Raw genomic sequence first — 26,376 nt, forward strand, 5'->3', positions numbered from 1 at the left:
TTATGACCTTTTGGAGTGATTTTCGAAACTATTTTACTGCCCTTCTTGTGCTGATTTTCACACTAGATTTAAGGGGATTTAACAGGGTGTTAGGAGGTTGAGATCTGGAGGAATATGGGTCAGTTTTAATGGTATTTTTGGGTGAAGTTGCAGCTAATTTCCATGGAGAAAAGCTGTTGGTTTTTTTGGTTGGTCTTTAGATGATGAAGGAGGCTGCTCTCTTTTCTTTTGCTTTTTTTTTTAATGAAAATTTTCTACTTCAGGTCTAAAACTTGAAGTTTTTATTCTAGAGATTGTTTTTGGCTATTTCGTGTGAGATGTCTGTGAAGAAAGAGTGAGGGAAGAATGTGTGTGAGAAGGGAATTGGCCCGAGAGTCATGAGTGAATCCAGGAATTCTTTTTAAGAAATGCAGAATCCCCCTTGAGAGGAGAGTCCATTCTCTGAAAAATGTAGATGGGCGTGTGAGTTTGTTAGGGAGAGCATGTGAGTTTGTTACAAAAGATAAGGAAGAATCTTGCCACATGGAAATGACTCATTGATTCTTGCTTTAATTAATAATAATTTTTTTTCTTTTAAGAGTGTAAAATAAAAATACTAGCTAAATATTTTAAAATCAAGAACATATAATTTTTGTGATTTTTAATTTTCTTAAATAAAACCTACTAAAAATGAAATAAAGGTTAAAATATGTAGATTAAACTTAAAATTATTTACATACTAAAAAGTGTTGAAAAATCACAAGTATGGTAAAAAATTAGGTGCTCACAGCTGCCCCTCTTTGCTTGGAAACATGAAGAGTTTTCAGGCAAAGACAAAGTGAGCCGTGTGACTAATTTTTGACCATAACGTTATTCAAAAGAGGAAGAAAATAAAAGGGAAAAGGTGCAACCGAGTCCTAACTTTGGACAACCTACATATCCCGGGTTATAAGGGAATCAGGTCGCGTGTAGTTCAAGAGGTGAATGAAGGGATGGAGTGTGTGGAGAGGATGAGAGAGTCGAGTGAGGTGCCGTTCCGTCGAGGTTCCGGTCTGCGATCCTGTTATTACATCAAAATCAAAAAATGAAAAAGACTAACTAAGCCTGTCAGCTATGAGTTACAAGATTCCTATCTATAAGTCTTCTGAAGCTTGATCTTGAGTCTTGAATGGTTCTTCATACGGACTTTTGACTTAAACCTTGATGTTTGCTAGCTGCAGGTGCTAGTTCTCTCTTCTTCAGCTTTTCGGATCAAGACGGGACATGCAAAGCTTGTGACTTCAGCCATGTCTTGAGCAGTTCACATCTTTCATCGGCTTCTGCATTTTAGATTCACCCTTTTCCTTTTATTCTGGATTGAGACTTCTTCCTTTGGTTATCTCGGACATGTCAGCTCGCATTCTCGAGGCGAACCTTTGCTACTTCTAACTTGGATTGAATTCTTAAGTGACTTCCCTCGTTCTCCAGGTGGGCGCCTGATGACTTTAAACTGAAATGAATTCCCTCGTTCTCCAGGTGGGCGCCTGATGACCTAAAAACTTGAAATATATTCCCTCATTCTCCAGGTGGGCGCCTGATGACTTAAAAACTTGAAATAAATTCCCTCATTCTCCAGGTGGGCGCCTGATGACCTAAAAACTTGAAATATATTCCCTCATTCTCCAGGTGGGCGCCTGATGACTTAAAAACTTAAAATAAATTCCCTCATTCTCTAGGTGGGCGCCTGATGACCTAAAAAATTGAAATATATTCCCTCATTCTCCAGGTGGGCGCCTGATGACTTAAAAAACTTTGAAATAAATTCCCTCATTCTCCAGGTGGGCGCCTGATGACCTAAAAACTTGAAATATATTCCCTCATTCTCCAGGTGGGCGCCTGATGACTTAAAAACTTGAAATAAATTCCCTCGTTCTCCAGGTGGGTGCCTGATGACCTAAAAACTTGAAATATATTCCCTCATTCTCCAGGTAGGCGTCTGATGACTTTAAACTGAAATGAATTCCCTCATTCTCCAGGTGGGCGCCTGATGACTTAGAAACTTGAAATAAATTCCCTCATTCTCCAGGTGGGCACCTGATGTTGACTTAAAGCTAAAATGAATTCCCTCATTCTCCAGGTGGGCGCCTGATGCTGACTTAAAACTTGAAATAAATTCCCTCATTTTCCAGGTGGGTGCCTGCTGACTTAGAAACTGAAATGAATTCCCTCGTTCTCCAGGTGGGTGCCTGCAATTATGACAACACAGACAAAACAGAGAAAAGTTTTTGCCCCAGTTTGTACCAGGAACATTCATTGATTGTTAGTTGCATCCCATTATCCAGGAGGGTCCTGAAAAGTTGAAATTAACTCCCATTGTCCAGGAGGGTCCCGAAAACTTAAAACTGAACTTATCTGGAACATGCTTTCTCATGGAGGATTCTTGGCAAAGCAAACAAGATTTCTTGCCCCTGCTTGAAACAAAGAAAATTTTGTCAGTTTGAAACTGTGGCGGTTAGTTTGTGGCATCCTTGCTGAAGGTGTCTGCTTCTGTCACTATCCCGCTTCACAAAGAATTGTTTGACCTTTCAATCGGACCTCGAACACAAAACCTCTGAATGACTTGAATCCCTTACACTCAACTCGCCGTATGGTACTTTCATTCTGACAACTGTCGAACCTTTGCATTTCCTACAAATTCACGAATCACTTGACCACCTGAACTTCAGTTACCCCCGCACTGCTAATTCTACATCATGTCACTTGGGATGTGCCTGGCCGAATTTCGCTTAGTGCAAATAAAAAGTTGGTAGTGGGCTTTGAAGTCCTTTCTTGCTTGCTTAACAACAGACTAATTTGACTGAGACTTAGAAGAATAGACCCAAAAGAAACGAAGCGAAGTGATTTCGAGAATTAGGAATAAAACAAAAGAAAAAAAACAGCGATGACTATTTGAAGAAAAATGGAAAAGAGACTTATCTGAATGAAGCAACTGGCTCCAATGATCATGACATGCATTTCGGACTGATCAGCCTAATCCATCCAACTAATCACATTTCAGTTCATGCCATGTCTTCATACTTCAAAACCGGGTTTTCCATAATTCAATTTCTTTGTAAAGTCATGAACCTGATTCAGCTTGTAATGCCCCGAGGGGTTTTCACCAGCAAACCTCTCTTATTTGCTCCTCTCTCAACTCATTGTCGCCTTACAGTGCCCGTAAGGGTTTTCACCAATAAGACTCTCTCATTTGAATTTTCTCTTGACTCACCATCGCCCTATGGTGCCCGTGAGGGTTTTCACCAATAAGACTCTCTCATTTATTCATTTTTCCTTGTGCCCATGAACCAAGGTGTTACCCGTGATGTAAATCGCACCTCCATCTCATTTGGCTTGGCATCCTCAAAGTTGATCAGAAGGTCTTTCTTTGGACTGTAGTGTAGGGTTTGGACAGGGTTAGAAAGAAAGGGTAGCATGCGGGCTCAAAATAATTCAAGATGAAGGGGTTCAAAATTACAACTTTTGAAATCAGATCTTTTTACAAAACTAAAATTTCTGCCCCAGTTTCTTCGAATTTGGGGAATTTTGGACTTTTATTTTGAGGGGACCGAACCGTGTAAGGTTGCCTACGTATCCTTAAAAGGAATCAGGTCGAACGTAGTTCAAACATAAGAGTTTTGCTTTTGTTACTTTGCTTTTCTTTTTCTCCTCTCTTTTCTTTTTTTCTTTCTTTGCTTTTCTCTTTTCTTTCTTTTTTTCTTCTTTTTTTTCTTGATTTTTTTTTCTTGATTTTTTTTCTCTTCTTCTTCTTTTCTCTCTTTTTTCTTTTATATTTCTAACACTGCTTTTGATTCCAAAAGAGGGGTATGAAAGAAAATAAATAAGGCTCAAAAAGGGTAACAAATGATAAAAGTGTTTGGGATAGCAGAATAAAATGCCTTCGTCATTCCAACTTTGAACGTGTCTAGTACAAAATGCGATTGAAGATAAGTAAAGAAATCATACATAATATCTCTTGACTGCATCAGAATTAATAGCCATATCCACACATTTACCTTCTATGTCTGTTAAATACAAAGCACCATTGGGCAACACCTTTGTCACAATGAAAGGCCCCTTCCAGTTTGGGGCGAACTTGCCTTTAGCTTCAGCCTGATGTGGAAGGATGCGTTTCAATACCAGCTGACCCACTTCAAATTTTCGGGGCCGAACCTTCTTGTTGTATGCTCTTGCCATTCTTTTCTGATACAATTGACCATGACATACTGCTGCCAATCTTTTTTCATCAATCAAACTCAATTGCTCTAGCCGGGTTTTGACCCACTCATCATTATTAATTTCAGTTTCAACAACGACCCGCAGGGATGGAATCTCAACTTCCGCAGGTATCACTGCCTCGGTTCCATATACCAGCAAATAGGGGGTTGCACCTATTGAAGTGCGGACAATAGTGCGATAACCTAGCAAAGCAAACGGTAACTTTTCATGCCATTGCCTCGAACCTTGTACCATTTTACGAAGTATCTTCTTTATGTTCTTGTTAGCAGCCTCAACAGCTCCGTTTGCCTTAGGACGATATGGAGTGGAGTTTCGATACGTAACCTTGAACTGTTGGCATACCTCTTTCGTCAAATGACTGTTGAGGTTAGCAGCATTATCTGTGATGATTACCTTGGGAATTCCGAACCGGCAAATGATGTTTGAATGAACAAAATCTACCACTGCCTTCTTGGTCACGGACTTAAAAGTTACAGCTTCGACCCACTTGGTAAAGTAATCAATGGCCACCAAAATAAACCTATGCCCGTTTGACGTTGCCGGCTCAATCGGTCCAATGACATCCATGCCCCAAGCAACAAAGGGCCAAGGTGCCGACATTGTGTGCAGCTCAGATGGCGGGGAATGAATCAAATCACCGTGCACCTGGCATTGATGACATTTGCGAACAAAGCTGATGCAATCACGTTCCATGGTGAGCCAATAATAACCTGCTCGAAGAATCTTCTTCGCCAAGACGTACCCACTCATATGTGGGCCGCAAACCCCAGAATGCACTTCGGCCATGATAGTCGAGGCTTGTTTAGCATCTATACACCTTAGTAATCCTAGATCTGGAGTTCTCTTGTACAATATTCCCCCACTTAAGAAAAATCCACTAGCCAGACGTCGAATGGTTCTCTTTTGATCGCCTGTGGCATGTGCCGAATATACCCCTGATTTGATGTATTCCTTAACATCATGGAACCAAGGCTCACCATCAAGTTCCTCCTCAACCACATTGCAATAGGCATGCTGATCACGGATTTGGATTCGCAGAGGGTCGACATAAATCTCATCCGGATGGTGTAACATTGATGCCAGAGTAGCCAAGGCATCGGCAATCTCATTATGAATCCTGGGAATATGCCTGAATTCTACCGACCTGAATCGTTGACAAAGATCATGCAGACATTGTCGATACAGTATGAGCTTCAAATCACGGGTCTCCCATTCTCCCTGAATCTGGTGAACCAGCAAATCTGAGTCTCCCAAAACCAATATTTCTTGAACTCCCATATCTATAGCTAGCCTCAAACCCAGAATGCATGCCTCATATTCAGCCATGTTGTTAGTGCAATAAAATCGAAGTCGAGCTGTTACAGGGTAGTGATGCCTTGTTTCAGAAATGAGTACAGCACCTATTCCGACACCTTTCATGTTAGCAGCTCCATCAAAGAAGAGTTTCCAACCTGGCTTTTCATCATGATCAGCCCCGTCAACATACATCACTTCTTCATCAGGAAAATAAGTCTTCAGTGGCTCATATACTTCATCCACCGGATTCTCGGCCAAGTGATCGGCTAGGGCTTGGGCTTTTATCGCGGTTCGAGTCACATAGATGATGTCAAATTCTGTGAGTAAAATCTGCCACTTTGCCAACCTCCCTGTGGGCATAGGCTTCTGAAAGATATACCTTAGAGGATCCATGCGAGAAATGAGGTAAGTAGTGTAGGATGACAGATAATGCTTCAACTTTTGCGCCACCCAAGTCAGGGCGCAACATGTCCTTTCAAGAAGAGTATACTTAACCTCATAAGGAGTGAACTTCTTGCTGAGATAATAAATGGCTTGCTCTTTCTTGCCCGTGATGTCGTGTTGACCCAACACACAACCAAAAGAATTATCCGTGACTGTCAAATAGAGGATTAAAGGTCTCCCAGGTTCTGGCGGGACCAACACAGGGGGTTCAGCAGGTAATTCTTGATCTTATCAAATGCTTCCTGACACTCATCGGTCCACTTAACCGCAGCATTTTTCTTTAGTAACTTAAATATGGGCTCACAAGTCGTCGTAAGTTGAGCAATAAACCTGCTGATGTAGTTTAACCTCCCGAGCAGGCTCATCACCTCAGTTTTATTCTTTGGTGGTGGTAGTTCTTGGATGGCCTTAATCTTTGACGGATCCAACTCGATGCCGCGTCGACTGACTATGAATCCCAACAGTTTCCCCGATGGAACACCAAATGCATATTTCGCCGGATTGAGCTTGAGGTTGTACCTGCGGAGCCTTTGGAAAAACTTTCTCAAATCCCCAACATGGTCGGACTGCTTCTTTGACTTTATGATCACATCATCTACATAAACCTCAATTTCCTTGTGTATCATGTCATGAAATATAGTAGTCATTGCCCTCATGTAAGTTGCCCCAGCATTCTTTAAACCGAATGGCATTACCCGGTAGCAATACGTCCCCCATGGCGTGATGAATGCTGTCTTTTCTGCGTCTTCCTCGTCCATCAGGATCTGATGATATCCCGCATAACAATCCACGAAAGACCCGATCTCGTGCTTGGCACAATTATCAATCAGAATGTGGATATTCGGCAATGGAAAGTTATCTTTTGGACTTGCCTTGTTGAGATCACGATAATCAACACACACCCTCGTCTTACCATCCTTCTTTGGTACTGGTACCACATTAGCTAACCAAGTGGGATACTGAGTGACCCGAATGACCTTTGCCTCCAGTTGCTTTGTGATTTCTTCTTTAATCTTCACACTCATATCAGTCTTGAACTTTCTTAACTTTTGCTTGACAGGAGGGAATGTAGGGTCGGTTGGCAATTTATGAGCTACCAAATCAGTACTCAAGCCCGGCATGTTGTCATACGACCATGCAAAGACATCTTTGTATGCAAATAGTGTTTTGATTATTTCTTCCTTGATTTGCGGTTCCAGATGCACACTTATCTTGGTTTCTCTGACATTATTTTGATCCCCTAAATTGATTGCTTCGGTTTCATTCAAATTAGGCTTGGGTTTTTCTTCGAAGTGTTTTATTTCTCTACTGACTTCCTCAAATACCGCCTCTTCATCGTATTCTGTTTCATCATCACCCTCTACTTCTTGGATCGTTGTTTCAGAATTAGATTGGCTTTTAAGATTTGGCTGAAAATTCCTCATGCATGTCATGTCATTGAAACCAGCATAAAAGGAACTGTACAGAAAGCAAAAACAAAAATGAAACGCTGTCAAGATTAATGGAAAACGGGAAATTGTATTTCATTGAAAATAAAAGGATAGGAGGGTTTGTACATCAAAACAAGCAAAAAATAAAAATCTGGATTACAACCCTGGAATAACCCAGATAGCAGAAAGGAAAACAAAGCAAACTACCAAAACTCCTTCCGGGCGGGGAGAGGAGTAGCTTTCCAATTGCTAAGCTTCACATTTGGCCCAACGAGCTGCACATCGGCATTACTGGAACCTTCCCCGACTTCTACCATATTAACCTCATCAAACAAACTCTGGAACCTCTTGATCAACTCTTCATCAAAGTCGACCACAGGTTTTGGGACCGCTGATATTGGGCGTTTTGCGACCCTTGGCTTGACAAAAGACTTGGAGATATGTGGAACAGGCTTAGGAAGTGACCATGCCTTTCCTTTCAAACTTTTGGCCTTTTTCACGTCCTTCCCTGTGAGTGTGAATCCCAAACCAAATGTACCAAAACTTTCACGTGGCACACCGGATGCACAATACCCTGCAGAGATGAACCCAGACCTTTGCCTGGCAGAAAACCATTCTTCAACATTTCATTTGCTACCATGACAGATGCGGATGGTATCTTTGGACCTAGGATGCATTCTCCTTCGGGAATTTTCCCGACAGACACTGTTTCGAACATTTGGTAAACCCAAAGCCCTTTATCATCTTCAACTTCAATAAATGGAATGATTGTGTCATTGTAAGCAGATAAGTTCTCATCACCGTGCACAACTATTTCCTGTTTGTCCCATTCGAACTTTACCATTTGATGCAGAGAAGACGGGATTGCCTTGGCAGCGTGGATCCAGGGCCTGCCCAATAACAAGTTATAAGAGGCAGTCACATCTAGCACTTGGAACTCCATAGTGAACTCAACCGACCCTATTGACAAATTTAGCATTATATCACCGACAGAATCTTTCCCTCCTCCATCGAAGCCTCGAACGCATACATTATTAATGTGGATCCTTTCGGTGCCAATCTTCAACTTTTGCAAAGTGGACAGAGGGCAAATATTCGCACTAGAACCGTTATCCACCAGTACCCTTGAGACAGCAAAATCCTCGCACTTCACTGTGAGATAAAGAGCTCGATTGTGTTCTGTACCCTCTATAGGGAGTTCATCATCTGAGAAAGTGATCCTGTTCGCTTCGAAAATCTTGTTAGCAATCTTTTCCAAGTGGTTCACCATGATCTTATCAGGAACACGGGCCTCGTTCAAAATCTTCATCAGGGCTTTGCGGTGTTCATCTGAATGTATCAACAAAGACAGAAGAGAGATCTGAGCTGGTGTTTTCCTCAACTGTTCTACAATGGAATAGTCTTGCATTTTCATCTTTTTCAGGAATTCCTCAGCCTCTTCTTCGGTGATCGGCTTTTTTACTGGGATGTGGCCGTCCTTGGATGGCTTGGTTTTCCTCAGTTCTTCTGGGGCAAAACATCTCCCAGAACGAGTTAGTCCTCCGGTTTCATTGATTTCTTCTTCTACTTCTTTCCCTTTGTATGTTATTACCACCTGTTTGTAATTCCATGGGACGGCCTTTGTGTCAACCATCGGTAACTGGATTACTGGCTTAATGATAACGGGGGTAACACGAGCCCCTTCCACGATTATGAAAGGCTTGCCCGGGACCCCTGGCACGACCACCTTTTGCCTCTCCTGGTTCGCTTCAACATCAACCGGAGGCCCTTTCACAACCAATACAGAAGGCTTCACGTTGAGTGTGCTTGGCTTCTCCGACACCCCTTTGATTGCCAAGGACATTGCTTTTGCAGAATCTAGAGCTTTGACTGGATTACTTTCGCTATCCCGGATCATCATGACAGACTTGGAAGAGTTTTTGGGCTCCCCATCCTTATGAACTATCTCGATCATATGTGTCTCTGCATGGGCCGGCAAAGGATTTTGGTTGATGTTTGACGCCTCCGGGCTCTGGACAATTTGATTTGTATCAATAAGCTCTTGAATCGCCCTCTTCAAATGCCAGCACTTCTCCGTGTCGTGCCCCAGAGCATCAGAACAATATGCACATTTAAGGGAGTAATCAAGGTTCCTTGGAGGCGGATTTGGTATCTTGGGCTCAATCGGCCTCAAAACGTCCAACTGCCTCAACCTCTGAAACAAACTGGTATAGGACTCTCCAAGAGGGGTGAAGGTTTCTTTCCGTTGTTGCTTCTCTTTTCTGTAATCTGGCTTCGGTCGAAAACTTGGACCAATAGGGTTTTGGTATGGTTGTGGGGGTGTATAAAGATTTTGTGGAGTTGGAGCACGCCATTGCGGGTAAGGAGGGGGTTGAGCATATGACTGTGCGTGGTGAACATGGTATTGGGGTAGCTCGACAGAATAAATATACAGCCATAAGGTTGTGGCGGGAGATAGTGCTGAGATGGATTATATGGAGCTTGGGTGTAGGCTTGAGGTTGGGGTCGAGTTTGGGTGTACTGGTGAGGCGGACCCCTTGGGCCACGCCATGATCCAGAGACAAACATAGCGACATCTTCTTTCTTCTTTTTGCCTAACAGGCTTCCGGTGCCACTTTGAATTGCCTGTGTGGTCGCTTTTATGGCAGAGTAGCTCATGATCTTGCTTGACTTGAGTCCCTCTTCCACCATTCCTCCCATCTTTACCACATCGTTGAAGGACTTACCTATGGCTGAGATCAAATGGCCAAAGTAAGTGGGCTCTAGGGCTTGAAGAAAGTACTCGACCATCTCATCTTCCTCCATTGGAGGGTAGACTCGTGCAGCTTGTTCTCTCCATCTGAAACCATATTCCCTAAAGCTTTCATTGGGCCTCTTCTCTACCTTGGTCAAAGATAGGCGATCCGGGACAATGTCTATATTGTACTGAAAGTGCCGAGCAAAGGCCTGAGCCAAGTCATCCCATGTGTACCACCTGCTAGTGTCTTGGCGGGTGTACCATTCTAAAGCTGCCCCACTCAGACTCTGACTGAAATATGCCATTAATAATTCATCTTTCCCACCGGCGCCTCTCATATTGCTGCAGAAGCCTCTCAAATGGGCCACGGGATCTCCATGTCCATCGTACGGGTCAAACTTGGGCATCTTGAACCCAGCGGGCAGTTGAACATCCGGAAATAAGCATAAATCCTTGTAAGCCACACTTACTTGTCTTCCTATCCCTTGCATGTTCTTCAAAGATTGCTCTAGGCTCTTCACTTTCCTGAACATCTCGTCCTGCTCCACATTTCGGGATGGTTTCTCAGTTTCGACAAGAGGTTCAAAGCGAGGGGCATGGGAATAAGGATCCGCGACTTTGAAAGTTGGTTCTGGAACATAATATTGGGTATCTGGAGCTTGGAACGCGGGTTCGCTAGAAGATCTGTGAAGGGTAGCTCGCGGAGGGGCTACGAAAACAGGAGCGGATGTCGGAGCAGGGTATGCAGTTGTTTTGGCTGGTGGAGCATGAAAGGTTTGGGATGAGGTGCCAGGGTAGTGGTGATAAGGGGTAAAGCCTGGTGCGTGCTGAGGGGAAAGGTCAATGGTAATGGGATCTTGGGCTTGTGATAGTGGTGGAATGAAAGCGGGATTTTCCGAGTAGTTAGCGGGGAATGAAGGTGGGGGATGCCCCCTGACCCAGGCTTGATACATTTCTGCCATTTGATGCTTCAACCTGTAGACCTCTTCTTTCAATTCAGACTCCGATTCTACAACCTCCCTTGGCGGGTCGACAATACCCGTGTCCAATTCTTTGCTAGTCATAACTGCCTTGCACTTTGATCTGGTGTTATAAGGGTGACTTGCCAGGATGCCAACAAACTAACCACCTAAAACAAAACCTGTCTCTGTTCACACACAAAAACTTGGTCAGTTTTAAAAGCAATTTACAGATAGGTAATCGCACATTGGATATGCAATGCACCTGAGCAGTTAACGTTCCTAAATGCTTTGCGACGGTTCGTATGTTTCATCCCGGCTTTTCCAAATTCTCCAAATCCTGACTTTTCCCTCTCACCTCCTGCTATGTTTCGCTCTTTTAGTTCTTATTCTTTCCTCTCTTTTTTAGTTTGGCCCCTTTTTTCTTTTAAGAATATGATCGAATCCTATGGGGATTGCCTACGTATCATGACGCTGTATGAATCAGATCATTACATAGTTCAGAGCAATAGACGCGAAATAATTTATTTCATTAATAAAAGACAATCTTTTTGGATTTTCTATTACAAGGACTAAAGTAGAGATGACTGCAAAAAAGGAAAATCTACAGACTCGGCATAAAGTAATAGACAACTTTGACAAAGGCGAACAAGACTCAAAGAAAGTAAAACACAGACTACTAAAGGAAATCAAAAATACATAAGAGCATCCACTGGTACTCCGGAGGCTTGCGGGACATCAGCCGGTCTCCGCATAGGCCTGCAGGCAATATCTTCTTGGAGGCGGTCTAGGTCAACCATCACTTGTCGGACGAATGTCATTACAGAAGCAAAAAACATAGACTTGGTCATGTCTTCACATTCATGGCATTTCATTACAACATAATCAGCTATCTCTTTAATCCTCATTCTGATGACACCCTTTTCTTGCAGCAAACGTCCAATCTGCTGGGCCCGAGCCTCTAATACTTGTGTATCTGTGTTGCTTTGGTCTTGTAACTGCTTCAGGCTTTCTTGTAGTTGGTAAATCAGTGCATAGCAATGCTCTCTTTCTGTCCTGAAATCCTTTGTTTGCTTAATCATTTCATTTTCCAGAGCAACCAACTTTTCCTGCAAAATCGCTACTTCTTTGTCATATTTCTGCTTCAACTGGTGGGCTAATCTAGCGTGTTCTTCCGCACCTTTGGCCAGCTTTGCTTGAGCATTGAACAAATCCCCCTCGACCTTTGTCAAGTCAAAACCGTAATCATGCACTTTCCGCCTCAGGTTGGTTATAATTTTCTCATCTCTCTCACTTCTTGCTGGTGTCTCGGCGGCTATCTTCATTCTCTGAATTTGGGCTCGAAGGGCTTCATTTTCCTTGGCCAACCTCTTCTTTTCCCCTGCATCTTCAGCTGCCTGCAAACTACCATCAAATTTGATTTTTTCAATTTGCCCTTCGAGCTTGCTTATGGTGGTCCGGTACTCCCTTTCTTTGGCTAACCAAGCCCACTGCTCCTGCGATGCGTCAACAAATTCTTGGATATGAGGTCTTTTAGTTGGTCGTTCGGGTTCACCACTCGTCGCGACTCTCTTTCCATACCAGGCAACATAACTAGGTAAGACCTCACCTTTAGACAAATCACGTACTCGGGTATTTGCCCCCAAATACTGGCATTCGCTCCAGATTTTACGAACCACTTCTTCGGGAAATTGGGCATCAGGACGGATTTCGACCACATAAGTGCTAAGATCTTCATCTCTAGGAACTGTCTGGCATCTTCCAAGCTATCTCAAAACCCGGTACGGAGCATAGGGTTGGATGCTTCGGAGACCCATTAGCAAGAAGTAGGGACCAGTGGCGGGCATATAAACAATCTCATCAACGGGAAGCCAACCCAATGTCCATTCTACCTGATCTGCGGTCGTAGATTGAAGGCGGGTAATCCAATCTTTGACCCCTTTCGGCATCTCGAATCCTGTTACTCGTGCACTAAACTCTTCAATGCAGTTTTTTCCCGTAGACCCATAGTTCATGTATCGAGGACGATGACAGAGGTGTTCGATCATCCATACTTGCAACAACAGGTTGCATCCCTCGAAAAAGCTGGCTCCGGCCTTACAGAACGTGAGGGCTCAGAATATATCTGATACGATCATGGGTGCGAGAGTACTCTTGGCCTGAGTAGTCAGAACGTGGACAACCCCGGCTATCCGCAAATCAATGTGCCCGTCCTCCCTTGGAAACACCAAAAGTCCTAAAAATGCCACCATGAAGGCAAAACATCTATGGGTCTCCCATTTTGATCGGTTTCCTTTACTGCAGAGTCCATTTTCAGGGTCTTCGAATCCCCCTAGATGCCCGTATCGCTGATATAGAAAATGAAAGGTGGAAATTCCCCGTGCTAGACTTCCCGTCTTGATTTGTCTGCTTATCTTTAATAAGTCCAGAAACTTGTGGGGAGTAACAGTCCTTGGAGATACCAGGTACTTGTGTCTCAGTCCTTCCGTGCTCCCAGTATAACCCGCTATTTCTTCCAAAGTGGGCGTAAGCTCAAAATCTGAGAAGTGTAAAATATTATGAGCGGGGTCCCAGAATGCCACTAATGCCTCTATCAGGTCCCTTCTAGGTTGAATTTTCAATAGTCCAGTGAGCGCCCCTAGGTATTGGTTGACCATATCTCGTCCTTGTTTTCCCAAATCCTCCCACCACATGTGGAGTGCCAGTGGAATCTGATCCATAACCTTCACAGGTAAGTTCTGAACGGTGCTCATTCTGCACATTTTAAATTAGGGTGACTAGATTAAAATTTTGTACAAAACTGACCATGAAAAGATTACTATCATTATAATTTTTGAAAAATATAACCGAAAACAAATCACGGCCACTTTTGCAAATACGACCTTTCAACGCTTCGGAGGAGAAGATTTTAGGGTTGTGTTTGCGAAGTGGTCAATTTTTATTTTTAAAAAAAAATATTTTTGGAATTTGATTATTCTGTTTTTTTTTAATTTTTGAAAAAGCAAGACTTCTAAAGAAAAAAGAAAATATTTCTTTTTTTTTTTGAATTTTGATTTTATAATTATTTTTTCGGAATTTCGAAAGAAAAAACTTCTAAAAAAAAAAGGAAAAAAAAAAGGAAAAGGGAAATATTTTTGGATTTTAATTTCATTTGTCTTCTTTTTCTAATGAAAGACTCCTACAGATAAAATATATACTTGTTTTGGTTTAAAATTATTTTTTTTAATCTTTTATTTGTTTGGATTTTCTTTAAAAAAAAGACTCCTAAAAGAAGGAATTAAAGGAAATATTTTTGAATTTTTAAAAATGGGGTCTCAAAGAAAGACTTTCTAAATAAGGAAATAAAGGAAAATATTTTTAGATTTTTGAAAATTGGGGGCCGGAACGGATGAGGTTTGCCTACGTATCTCACATCCGGTGAGAATCAGGCCCGCGTAGTTCGGTCATTTTGACGCGCAGAAAAATATGATTTGTTTTGAAATGATTCTCTCTTTATTTTTGAAATTTCGACAGAGTAACGGGATTTTTGAATACTGAAATTATTAAAACTAGGTGTTTTTCTGTCTTACCTCACTCTTGGTTTTTCTCTTGTTTTTTTTTTTTTTTTTGGATTTTTTTTTCTTACTCACGAAGCCGGTCAACATACAAGCCAAACAAATTAATGCACAAGTAGCACGTAAAGAATGCATCAGGATGGTCTTTTAATTTTGGGTACACCTGTCCTAGACGGACCCAACCCCTGTGTTGAGTCCCCTAAGTCAAATGCACGTGATGCAAGCAAACGTACCTACTAGGGATCCGGCATGAGGCTATGTTATTCTAAGTTTAAATCCTGGGTGTATTGTTCTAGACCTGGCTTACCCGAGCGGACAACTCGAGCCGAGGGGGGGCAACGTACCGGTAACCAAAAGGCCATCCGGCTTTGTAACTGATCCGATCCTCGTTCTAAATTAGGATATGACACTAACAGAAAAGAAGTCACGCCAGCGTGCACTTCCCAGAAGATTTAGAAGACTCAGAGAGAGGAAAGGTTTCGTAGCAGTTTATATACAATTCATACAATATCAAAGCGGTAAAAAAAATGGCATTTAGCACATTAGGCTCAAACACGTAAAAATAAGACAATCATGAAAGCCAATCATAACAGCTATTCTAAGCTCGAATTCTGAACCCTGAACCAGAGATTCTGGGTTCTTGTCCCCAGCAGAGTCGCCAGACTGTCACACCTACTTTTTTCCCGAACGGGGATAGGGGATAGGGGATAGGGGATAAAGGGAGTTTTTTCAATTAAAGTGACAATATTCGAAATGGGATTATTTATTTATTCAGAGTCGCCACTTGGAATAATTTATGGTGTCCCAAGTCACCGGTTTATTTTAAATCCCAAATCGAGAAAAATTTGACTCTATTTATGGTCCGCGAATACAGAAGACCGGGTAAGGAATTCTGTTAACCTGGGAGAAGGTGTGAGGCACTCCCGAGTTCCGTGATTTTAGCACGGTCGCTTAACTATTAATAATTGGCCTAATTATCTGATTAATTATACGTTTAAAACCTTTTATGTGTTACTGCTTCCATATAGCTTTTAATTATTTTAAAATAATTATGAAATTTATTTAAACAAGTCGCGGTGTCACGCACTCGTTGTCTTTGTACACATCGCAAATCATGCCACGTGAAACGTACCCGTGACTCACAATGTGTTTATTTTAATTATTTGAAGTTGTGGTCAAGTCGCGTGAACGCACACTTGAGTTGGGATTTATGTATCATGACTATGCCACGAGAACCGTACTCATAGTCACAATGATTTATTAATCATGCTACGGATGTTTATAAGTTATTTTCCTAAAGCTAATTTAAGATTGTTGTGAAGGCCATGATATATGGAAGTAAAATGGTGGAAAAAGGATAAAATTGATTACTAAAATTATTAACACGGTTCATTACTACTAAGTTATGAGATGTGAATGCCACATATTAAATTATCAATATTCTAACATTAAATACCCAATAATCAAACCAAAGAAGCTAAAATGTCAACTAATCCTCTAAACAAAGACGATGGCCGAGAAAAGTCATAATTACATTTCAAACCATATGAAAATTAGCAAGAAATTACAACGTAAAGATATCACATGAATTCTTCTCAAATACGTACTACCCATTTATCAGCCTTGACAGAGTTAGGCCCAAAACCATACGTAGCAAGTCATATTGACCCATTTGACTTAGTGAGATTTCTTACAGCTTTCTTCTCCAAGTTTTCACAAAATAAACTAATGATAAAATAATATTTAACTCAATGACACATGCTCAAAATAGAAATATTGCAAATGCAAGTGACATGGACAGAAACTGCAAATAATGAAGCAAATATCTAGAATATGAATTAGCGAATTAAGACGACAAACAAAGGCATGCTAACACAGGATATCAATTAAGTGACAGAACTTTTACTTAAACCAACAAGAGCAAAATGAAAGAATTAATTAAAGGGGGAAGGAGACCTTATGTGAAGCTTTTCAAATATGTGTATTGATATGAAACTCCAAATGCATACAGCAAAGTCAGACTCTGATTGTCAAACTCGCCCGGAGAAAACGGACAGCAACAAAACCTCGGACCGGAGCTTTCGAACCTCAAGTGACTCGAACAGCGACTTCAAACAAGGAGCCCGAACTCGCCGGTAGCCTCTGTTTTGACATAGAAATAGTGGCTGTTTCGGGGTGGTTTGGTGCTGGATTTTTGCGGTATTTTGGAGCTGTTTTCAGCTGGGTTTGAGGTTATTTATGACCTTTTGGAGTGATTTTTGAAATTATTTTACTGCCCTTCTTGTGCTGATTTTCACACTGGATTTAAGGGGATTTAACAGGGTGTTAGGAGGTTGAGATCTGGAGGAATATGGGTCAGTTTTAATGGTGTTTTTGGGTGAAGTTGCAGCTAATTTCCATGGAGAAAAGCTGTTGGTTTTTTTGGTTGGTCTTTAGATGATGAAGGAGGCTGCTCTCTTTTCTTTTGCTTTTTTTTTTAAATGGAATTTTTCTACTTCAGGTCTAAAACTTGAAGTTTTTATTCTAGAGATTATTTTTGGCTATTTCGTGTGAGATGTCTGTGAAGAAAGAGTGAGGGAAGAATGTGTGAGAAGGGAATTGGCCCGAGAGTCATGAGTGAATCCAGGAATTCTTTTTAAGAAATGCAGAATCCCCCTTGAGAGGAGAGTCCATTCTCTGAAAAATGTAGATGGGCGTGTGAGTTTGTTAGGGAGAGCATGTGAGTTTGTTACAAAAGATAAGGAAGAATCTTGCCACATGGAAATGACTCATTGATTCTTGCTTTAATTAATAATAATTTTTTTTCTTTTAAGAGTGTAAAATAAAAATACTAGCTAAATATTTTAAAATCAAGAACATATAATTTTTGTGATTTTTAATTTTCTTAAATAAAACCTACTAAAAATGAAATAAAGGTTAAAATATGTAGATTAAACTTAAAATTATTTACATACTAAAAAGTGTTGAAAAATCACAAGTATGGTAAAAAATTAGGTGCTCACAATGACATGAACTGAAAGTGTGATTGGTTGGACGGATTTAGGCTGATCAATCCGAAATGCATGTCATGATCATTGGAACCAGTTGCTTCATTCAGATAAGTCTATTTTCCTCTCTCATCCAAATAGACATCTTCATTCAGACCTTTCTTTTGTTCCTTTTGCCAAAAATCACTTCACTTTGTTCTTTTGGTTCTATTTCTTTGTGTTCTTCCAAGTCAGTTTTGTTAAAGCAAGCAAGAAAGGACTTCAAACCCTACTACCGGCTTCTTGATTACACAAGGCAAAGTTTGGCCGAGCACATCATAAATAAGATGATTCATAAGGAGCAATATGGTGATAACTGAAGCTCAGGTGATCAAGTGAATCTTGAATTTTGAGAAAATACAAAGGCTTAATAATTGTCAGCATGAAAACACAATGCAACAAGTGAGTGTAAGAGATTCGGGTCATCCAGAGGTTTTTTGTGGTCAAGGTTCCATCAGAAGGTCAAACAATTCCTTGTTAGCCCGAAACTGCTAATCAGAATGAAGCATGGCAGCAACAAAGGTGGACACCTTCAGCAACGATGCCACAAACTAACCACCATATTTTCAAACTCACAAAAGTTTCTTTGATTGAAACAAGGGCACAAAAATTTGGTCGTTCGTGAGGATCCTCCATGAGGAAAGCATGGTTCAAGGGCAAGAAATTTTGTCCATTATGCAGGGATCCTCCATGAGGAAAGCATATTTAATAAAATTTCTTTTGTTTTGTCTATTTTGTTGTGATTGTAGGCACCCACCTAGAAAATGAGGGAATTCATTTAAAGTTCAAGTCAGTCGCAGGCGCCCACCTGGAGAACGAGGGAATTCTTCTCAGAGTTAGTTCAAATTTCAAATCAATAGCAGGCGCCCACCTGGAGAACGAGGGAATTCATTTCAAAATTCATTTCAAGTTTCAAGCCAGTAGCAGGCGCCCACCTGGAGAACGAGGGAATTCATTTCAGAGTTACTTCAAGTTTCAAGTCAGTTGCAGGCGCTCACCTGGAGAACGAGGGAATTCATTTCAAAATTTATTTCAAGTTTCAAGTCAGTCTCAGGCACCCACCTGGAGAATGAGGGTATTCGTTTCAGAGTTATTTCAAGTTTCAAGTCAGTAACAGGCGCCCACCTGGAGAACGAGGGTATTCACGTCAGATTCATTTCAATTTTCAAGTCAATAGTAGGCACCCACCTGAAGAACGAGAGAATTCATTTCAAAATTCATTTCAAGTTTAAAGTCAATAGCAGACGCCCACCTGGAGAACGAAAGAATTCATTTCAGAGTTACTTCAAGTTTTAAGTCAATTGCAGGCGCCCAACTGGAGAACGAGGGAATTCATTTCAAAATTCATTTCAAGTTTCAAGTCAGTCTCATGCGCCCACCTGGAGAATGAGGGTATTCATTTTCAGAATTATTTCAATTTTCAAGTCAGTAGCAGGCGCCCACCTGGAGAACGAGGGAATCCATTTCAAAATTTATTTCAAGTTTCAAGTCAGTAGTAGGCGCCCACCTGGAGAACGAAGGAATTCTTTTCAGAGTTATTTCAAACTTCAAGTCAGTAGCAGGCGCCCACCTGGAGAATGAGGGAAGTCATTTCAGAATTCACTTCAAGTTTCAAGTCAGTAGAAGGCGCCCACCTATAGAACGAGGGAAGTTATTTCAGAATTCACTTAAAGTTTCAAGTCAGTAGCATGAACCCGCTTGAAGAATATGGTCAATTTAGGTAAGAAGTAGCAGAAGCTCGCCTCAAGAATGCGAGTCGACAGTTGGAGATGCACAGCGGGATTGTATATGAATCAAGATCAAGATTCATAAGACTTATAGATAGGAATCTTATTACTCATAGCTTATAGGCTTGTTTAGTCTTTTTTCATTTTGATTGTAGTGTAATAAGGGGTTCAGCAAGCAGTAACAGCAGCGACAACAGTGAAATCACAGCTTTTCGGTAGTCCCAGCTGCCAATGTTTCCAGAGCTACACTGACCTCATTCCTTTATAGCCAAGGATATGTAGGCAACCTTTGAATCAAGGTTTGGTCCATCTCTTTCAAAAACGCTTCCCATGGAGTATCCAACGGGCAAAATTTGCTCGTAATTGCTCACTTTATCATTGCCCAAAAACTCTTCGTGTTTTCGAGCAAAGAGGGGCAACTGTGAGCACGTAATTTTTGCCTCATAAAAATACTCCTACAAAATCCCAAAAGTAGACTTTTTCTAATTATTTTTAATTTTTATAGAAGTTTTTAAGACTTTTTAGTTAATTATTTGCATTTAGTCGCATTTTGTGCATATTTAATATTTTTAAATAATGGAAAATACCACAAAAATATCCAAATCTTCATTGCATAGCATTTTAGGTTTTATTTATATTTTAGTATTTAATCACATATTAATTGCATAATAAATGAAAATCACAAAAAATACCCTAGTCATTTTTACATTTTTAGCTTTTGGTTTTAAATTAATAGTTTTCTTTTATTAGTTTACATTGTTAAGCTAATTAACTAATTAATTGATAGATAAAGTGGTAAGGTATTAATTTTGTAATTTTTTAGTTTACATATCATGTTAGTTTAATTAATGGCTAAGAATAAAATTAAAAGAAAGGAAAGAAAAGGTTTTGTTTAGTCTTATTTCAATTTTGGGCCAAAGTCATTTTAGTTGGCCCAATTGGTCACCATTTCGGCCTAACCCAGACCCTTTCTAATCTGGTCCACTCCCCATAAGCCCAAACGACGTCGTTTCCTCCCCCCCCCCACGTCCCATCCGTTGATCAATCATGATCTAACGGTTGGGAACTGATCCCCCACAATTATATAATTGTCCGAACCAAACACCCCCCAAACCCTAAGACTACTTTCATTTCTTCTTCATCTCCCTCATCTCCAAAACCTAGCCCTAAAAATTCCCAACCCACCTCACCGGCGACCGGAGCTCCAAACAACCCTAATCTAACACCATACAATCCCCACATTCCCCTCACTCTTAATCTCTTAGTTTTATCCCCCAAAACCCACTTGAATTCATCCAATCCCAGATATGAAATTAGAGAAAAAATCTAGTTTCACATATTTGTTGACTTCTGCAGTAATGGTTGTTCGTTTTGGTTTGAATCTCACACGAATCGATTGCTCTTGACAAGAGCAATCGTTTTGGGTTAATTTTGATACATTTCGAAATATAACTGGAGTCCGATCAACTCATTTTTGACGGCCATAATTCATCATCTCCGTTTGCTCGCCGGTTTGCTTCGTTCTCTCACTCCTTTAAGGATTAAATTAGTGTTCTTTTATTCCCTGTTCTTATTATGTTTTTCTTTCTCTCTTTCTTTTCTTTTTGGATTGTTCATTAAGTTTCACTTTTAATTGCATGCTCAATTAGTTTAACTAATAAACTGATTTAGATTAATTTAAAGTTGGCATTTAGTAAAATCCCTGATTATAATTGGAGTTCAAAATATGACATTTGTTGTATTTTGGGATTTTCCCTATTGAAGCCGGATTGGGCCTGTCTTGGGCCATTTGGCCATGGCACTTAGCCCAGATTTAAGCAGAGAGTCTGCTTCTAGAAGTAACAGCTGGCATTTTCAGTTGCAAAATATTCCTTTCCCCTTTGACACTCCCTAAATTCACGCTGAATATTATTTTTCTGACAGACCCTCTTTCATTCAGCATTCAGCATATATACACTCTTCACACACACGAAAAAGGCACTGAGCATTCCTCTCAAATACACCGAAGAACACACACTCTAGATACTCATTGATTTTCCAAAAAAAAAATGGCAATGTGAATTTAAACTTAGATACAGAAAAGCCAGAGAAGAAGAAAATTTGTTTTTCTAAGTTTATACTCAGTGGTTGTTTGTTTTCCTGGATTTTCCATATTTGTTTGAGTCAAAGAAGTCTTTACTTTGTTTTTTTTATTCATTCTGCTGTGACCAAGCTCCAGCTTTGGGCTTTTGGGTTTTATTTTGGTCTTGATGCTGTTTTTCTGTTGCTGGAAATTGCTGGTTCTGCTCGCTCGTAGCTGAACTTTTCTCTTTCATATTTAGACCTTTATTTGGTCATTTGGTTGGCTTTTCTGCAGCTAGGTATGTCTATGCTCACCTGTAATATTGCACTGTTATCTGTTAAATAAAAATACAAACCATCGTGTGTTAGTGATTTAATCTGTCTAGATATTTTGTTTTTTTTCTTTTGATGAATTCTTGTCATGCTCTATAGAAAAGTCCAAATTAAGTATTATTGGCTGATAGGATTCATAGTATTAACATTGGTTTATCTTTCTAAAATGAAGTACTTTATCCTAAGTGATATTCCTGTTTATTAAGCTAGTTTTGATGCCATCTTCTCACTTGAGAGTTCGTTTGGCAGATCTCGGTTACAAGAGTAGCTCAGTGGCTATCTTATTGTAAACTTGAAAAGTGCGAAAAGGATGGAAGTAATGTGCCAGGAATGATCTCTCTTGGAAAGTTGTTGTAATTAAAGCATAGATTTGAAATTCTATCAGTGAAACTTTGTAATTTATTTCAGGACCAATGGGTTGTCGATTCATTAGCAATTGTTTTTCTTTGTTCATATAGAACTCCACTTGAGATTGCACTAGTAGTATCTTCAAAGTTTCATGTTACTGGGCTGATTCTATAGCCCAGATTCGTACTCCAAAATGCAGTAGCTATTTTCAGTTTGTTAAAACGTGACTGGGCTCTTCAATGTATCTCAAATTGTTGTATTTAAATTAAGTGTGTCAAGAATACAGTTAGACCTTTAGATTTTCGTTTACAGTATCTTGAATTTGCCAAGTTTATGTTGATTAGCTACTCATGTTCGCGTTTGTATTATTTGATGCAATCTTAGTTCATTTTGATTTCCTTCAAAGTAATTAAGAACTGACTAAAAATAAAAAATAGACGGGTCAAAATGAGACTATCTTTAAGTTATCAATATCTTTTACCTCTAAATAGTTTTTCCACTTGATTTAATTTAAGTTCACAAAGACTTTGGACTGGGTCACGTTAATAATTATTATCTAGGTTCGTGGAAGGAAGGATTCATTTCTTTATGGATTCAAAAGAACAAGTTGCTATCTTTCCAACATTCCTTTTCCATACATTTTGGGCCTTTCCATATTTAATCACAAATTTTAGGATGGGTTAATTAATTCATAAACATCGTAGCTTGTTTTAGGCGCGATTAATAAATCATCGTGACTATGGGTACAGTTCCCGTGGCATAGTCATGATACATAACCCCCAATTCGAGTGTACGTTTTACGTGACTCGACCTTAATTTCAAATAATAATAAAGTTAACACGTAAATCGCTGGTGCGTTTCACGTGGCGCAATTCGCAATGTGTACAAAAACAAAGGAGTGCTCGACATCGCGACTTGTTCAAACAAATTTCATAAATACTAAAAGCGGTTTAAAAGGTAAAAATACACAATAGGTTTCAAATATGTACTAAATCAGATAATTAGGCCAATTATGAATAGTTGAGCGATCGTGCTAAAACTACGGAACCCGGGAATGCCTAACACCTTCTTCCGGGTTAACATAATTCCTTATCCGGTCTTCTGATTTTTGCGGATTTTAAAACATAGTCAAATTTTCTCTATTTGGGATTTAAAATAAACCGGTGACTCGAAACACTATAATAATTATCCCAAGTGGCGACTCTGAAAAATTAAATAAATAATCTCATTTCGAATAATGTCACTTTAATTGGAAAAACTCCCTTATCTTCTCGGTAAAAATGAGGTGTGACACTTGTCAATCTACATTAGAAAAATTTACCATATGATTTAGATTCTTCTCCCATGGAAATTTGATCAGTTTCTTCCTTTAGCGTCAACTTTTCTTCTTCAGCCTCTTTTAAGGCCTTCTCCCTTTGCATTCTCCAAACCCAACCTAAACATCAACATGAATTGAAACACAAGTCACTTATACATAATTTACCCCGAGGAAATACAATATAATGGGATGAAATTCATTGTAGTATAGATAACATAATGATGCCATCTTCAATGCTTCATCCGTATAAATCTCCACTTCCAATTTTACCTTTAGGAATTCAAGCAAAGGGAAAAAAAAAAGATCGTCTTCCGTCTTTTAAGCAGAACATATGAATTTGCAAATTCATTAATATGGATGAAACTCCTCTCCATTTTTCATCTTCTCCATTTTCTCAAGTTCCTCGATAGATTTATGATATTTGTCTTGTATATATGTCAATGGCCTAGATTTATTTACTTCCAGCACTAGTTTTAACCATGGTTTAATAGGTAGACGTTATTAGTATTTTAGGAAAAAAGTTACAGTCTGATTTGATTAAGATCTAAGAAAGCGTTTTATCCCAAAATAGGGGTGGCATGTGGGACGGGTCCGGTCCTAAGTGGGCTTCGCGGGCCCGGTCCTAAGTGGTCCGATCCTAGGCGGGCCGGTCCTAAGCGGTCCCGGTCTTCGCGGGCTTCTCGTTGGAACCGGTCCGGGACCGGGACCACGAACTAGCGGTTCCGTGTTAAGTGGGCCGGTCCAAGGCCTAAGCGGGCCCAAGTGGGCCCAACGGAAACTTTTTATTTTTTAAATTATTTTTATACAAGTTAGAGAAAAAAAATGGTAATAAAAATATCTAATGCAATTCCTAGTAAATTATATTATAGAATTGTCACCTAAATTTTTTAATTCAAATTTAAAGACAAAAATATTATAAAGAGATATTCAAAGCAATGCGTTATAATATATATACTATACTATACTATATATACATCTTAAGATATATAAGCTATATTCGATTTACTATATATACATCTTAAGATTTATACATTAATATTCGATTTATATACTATATATACATCTTAAGATATATATATATATATATATATACTATATTATACTATATGTATAGCTTAAGGTATATAAAAAGACAAAAATATTGTAAAGAGATATTCAAAGCAATACGTTATATTTTTATTATAGCATTAAAAAATTATGGCAATATCTTTCTTAGTCTTCCTCCCCCTATATAATGAGCACAACAAGGTGCTAATACCACCATTGAGAAGAAAAAGAAACTAATCAAGATGTGCTAAAATACAAGTTACATATTATTTTACATGGTATCTCTTATAAATTTCATAAATCCTTCAAGGTCTGGAGGAATTTCCGTTGGTGGTGGCGGAAATGAAGCTTGGTCATCACCACTTCCAGGCGAAGCATCATCCCCCGCAAGTTCAGCTAGAATTTCTTCATAAGCTTCGTCTACCTCTGGTTGTGATTCAGCAAGTCCAAAATTTCTTCTTTCCGAACGGATCCAATCTCTGAAAAGTACTGATTTTTCCAAGCTCTCCCTCATAGACGCTCTATAATCACCGAGTTGAAGTCTTGCTTGACTGAAAGCGCTCTCTGATGCCACTGTTGAAGCTTGAATAGTTAAAATATCTCGGGCCATCCTTGAAAGAATCGGAAAGTGTTTTTCTTTGTCCTTCCAGCATTCCAAAATATTAAAGGAGCCGTCGGGATTCACTTCCTCAATTTTCTGTGACAAATAAACTTCAAGCTCATTTAGTTATGAAAAATCACTAGTACTAGAACCTTGAGAACCCATGAACCCTGCCCAAGCACTAAGTGCTCTTACTCCCGCAGTTCTTTTAGATGATTGAAAACTAGAAGAAGAAGGAGTTGGAACATTTGGTCTAGCATGATCTAATGCAACTTGATAAGCATTATAAATAGTTTGAACATTTATTTTAATTGAGGCTATTGCGTCCGCAAGTGTAGACAACTCCTCATCTTCAAGTGCTAAACCATTATAAACAGTTTCATACCAAAATTGAGGACCTCCTAATTTTAAAGTAGGATTTAACAATGCAGCAACACCATAAATAGGGGGAATAGGGAAAAAATATTTTTTAAATTTTTTCTTATGGAATCAATAGCAAGTTAATAAATTTCTCCACCCTCTGAAAAATGATCAAACAAATTTGCAAGTTCTGCAATATAAACTAAACAGTTAGAAATAGTAGGATAATATTGCCCAGAAAATTCATTTGTAGTAATATGAAATTTTTCTAAAAAATCTACAAGCATTTTAACATTAGCCCAATCCGCATGTGTAAGGTGCTCATCATCATCACTTACATGAGCATTAAACGTTGAGTTTATGGGGTTTCTATATTCATATGCAACAACTAAACTTTCATACATGTAATTCCATCTAGTTGGACAAGGTTTAGGAACCTTTCTTTCTCTTAGGCCAAATTCATCGCATCTTTTAAAATATTCTCTAAGTCTACTTCTACGGTTTGAATAAAAAAGCCAATTAAGAGCCATTTTAACCTTTTTAATTTCAACATTTAAAATTCGCATACCATCACCCACAATTAAATGGTAAATATGACAAATACATCTAACATGAAAAATGTTACTAAATGCAGGACTTAGTGTAGTGGTAAGCAAGGCTACATCATTTGTGTTACTAGTAGCATTATCCATTGAAACTGACATTATTTTATCACTAATATAAAAATATATACAAATATCCGTAATCGTGCTAGAAATAAACTGCCCTGTGTGACGTGAATTAATTATTCTATAAGCAATAATGCGCTTTTGCATTATCCAATCCTCATCAATCCAATGACTGGTAACAGTAAGGTAATCACAGTCATTACCACTTCTACCAATATCAGTTGTAATAGCAAC

Source organism: Nicotiana tabacum, chromosome 2 (assembly GCF_000715075.1).
Source record: "Nicotiana tabacum cultivar K326 chromosome 2, ASM71507v2, whole genome shotgun sequence".
In the NCBI taxonomy this organism is placed as follows: Eukaryota; Viridiplantae; Streptophyta; class Magnoliopsida; order Solanales; family Solanaceae; genus Nicotiana; species Nicotiana tabacum.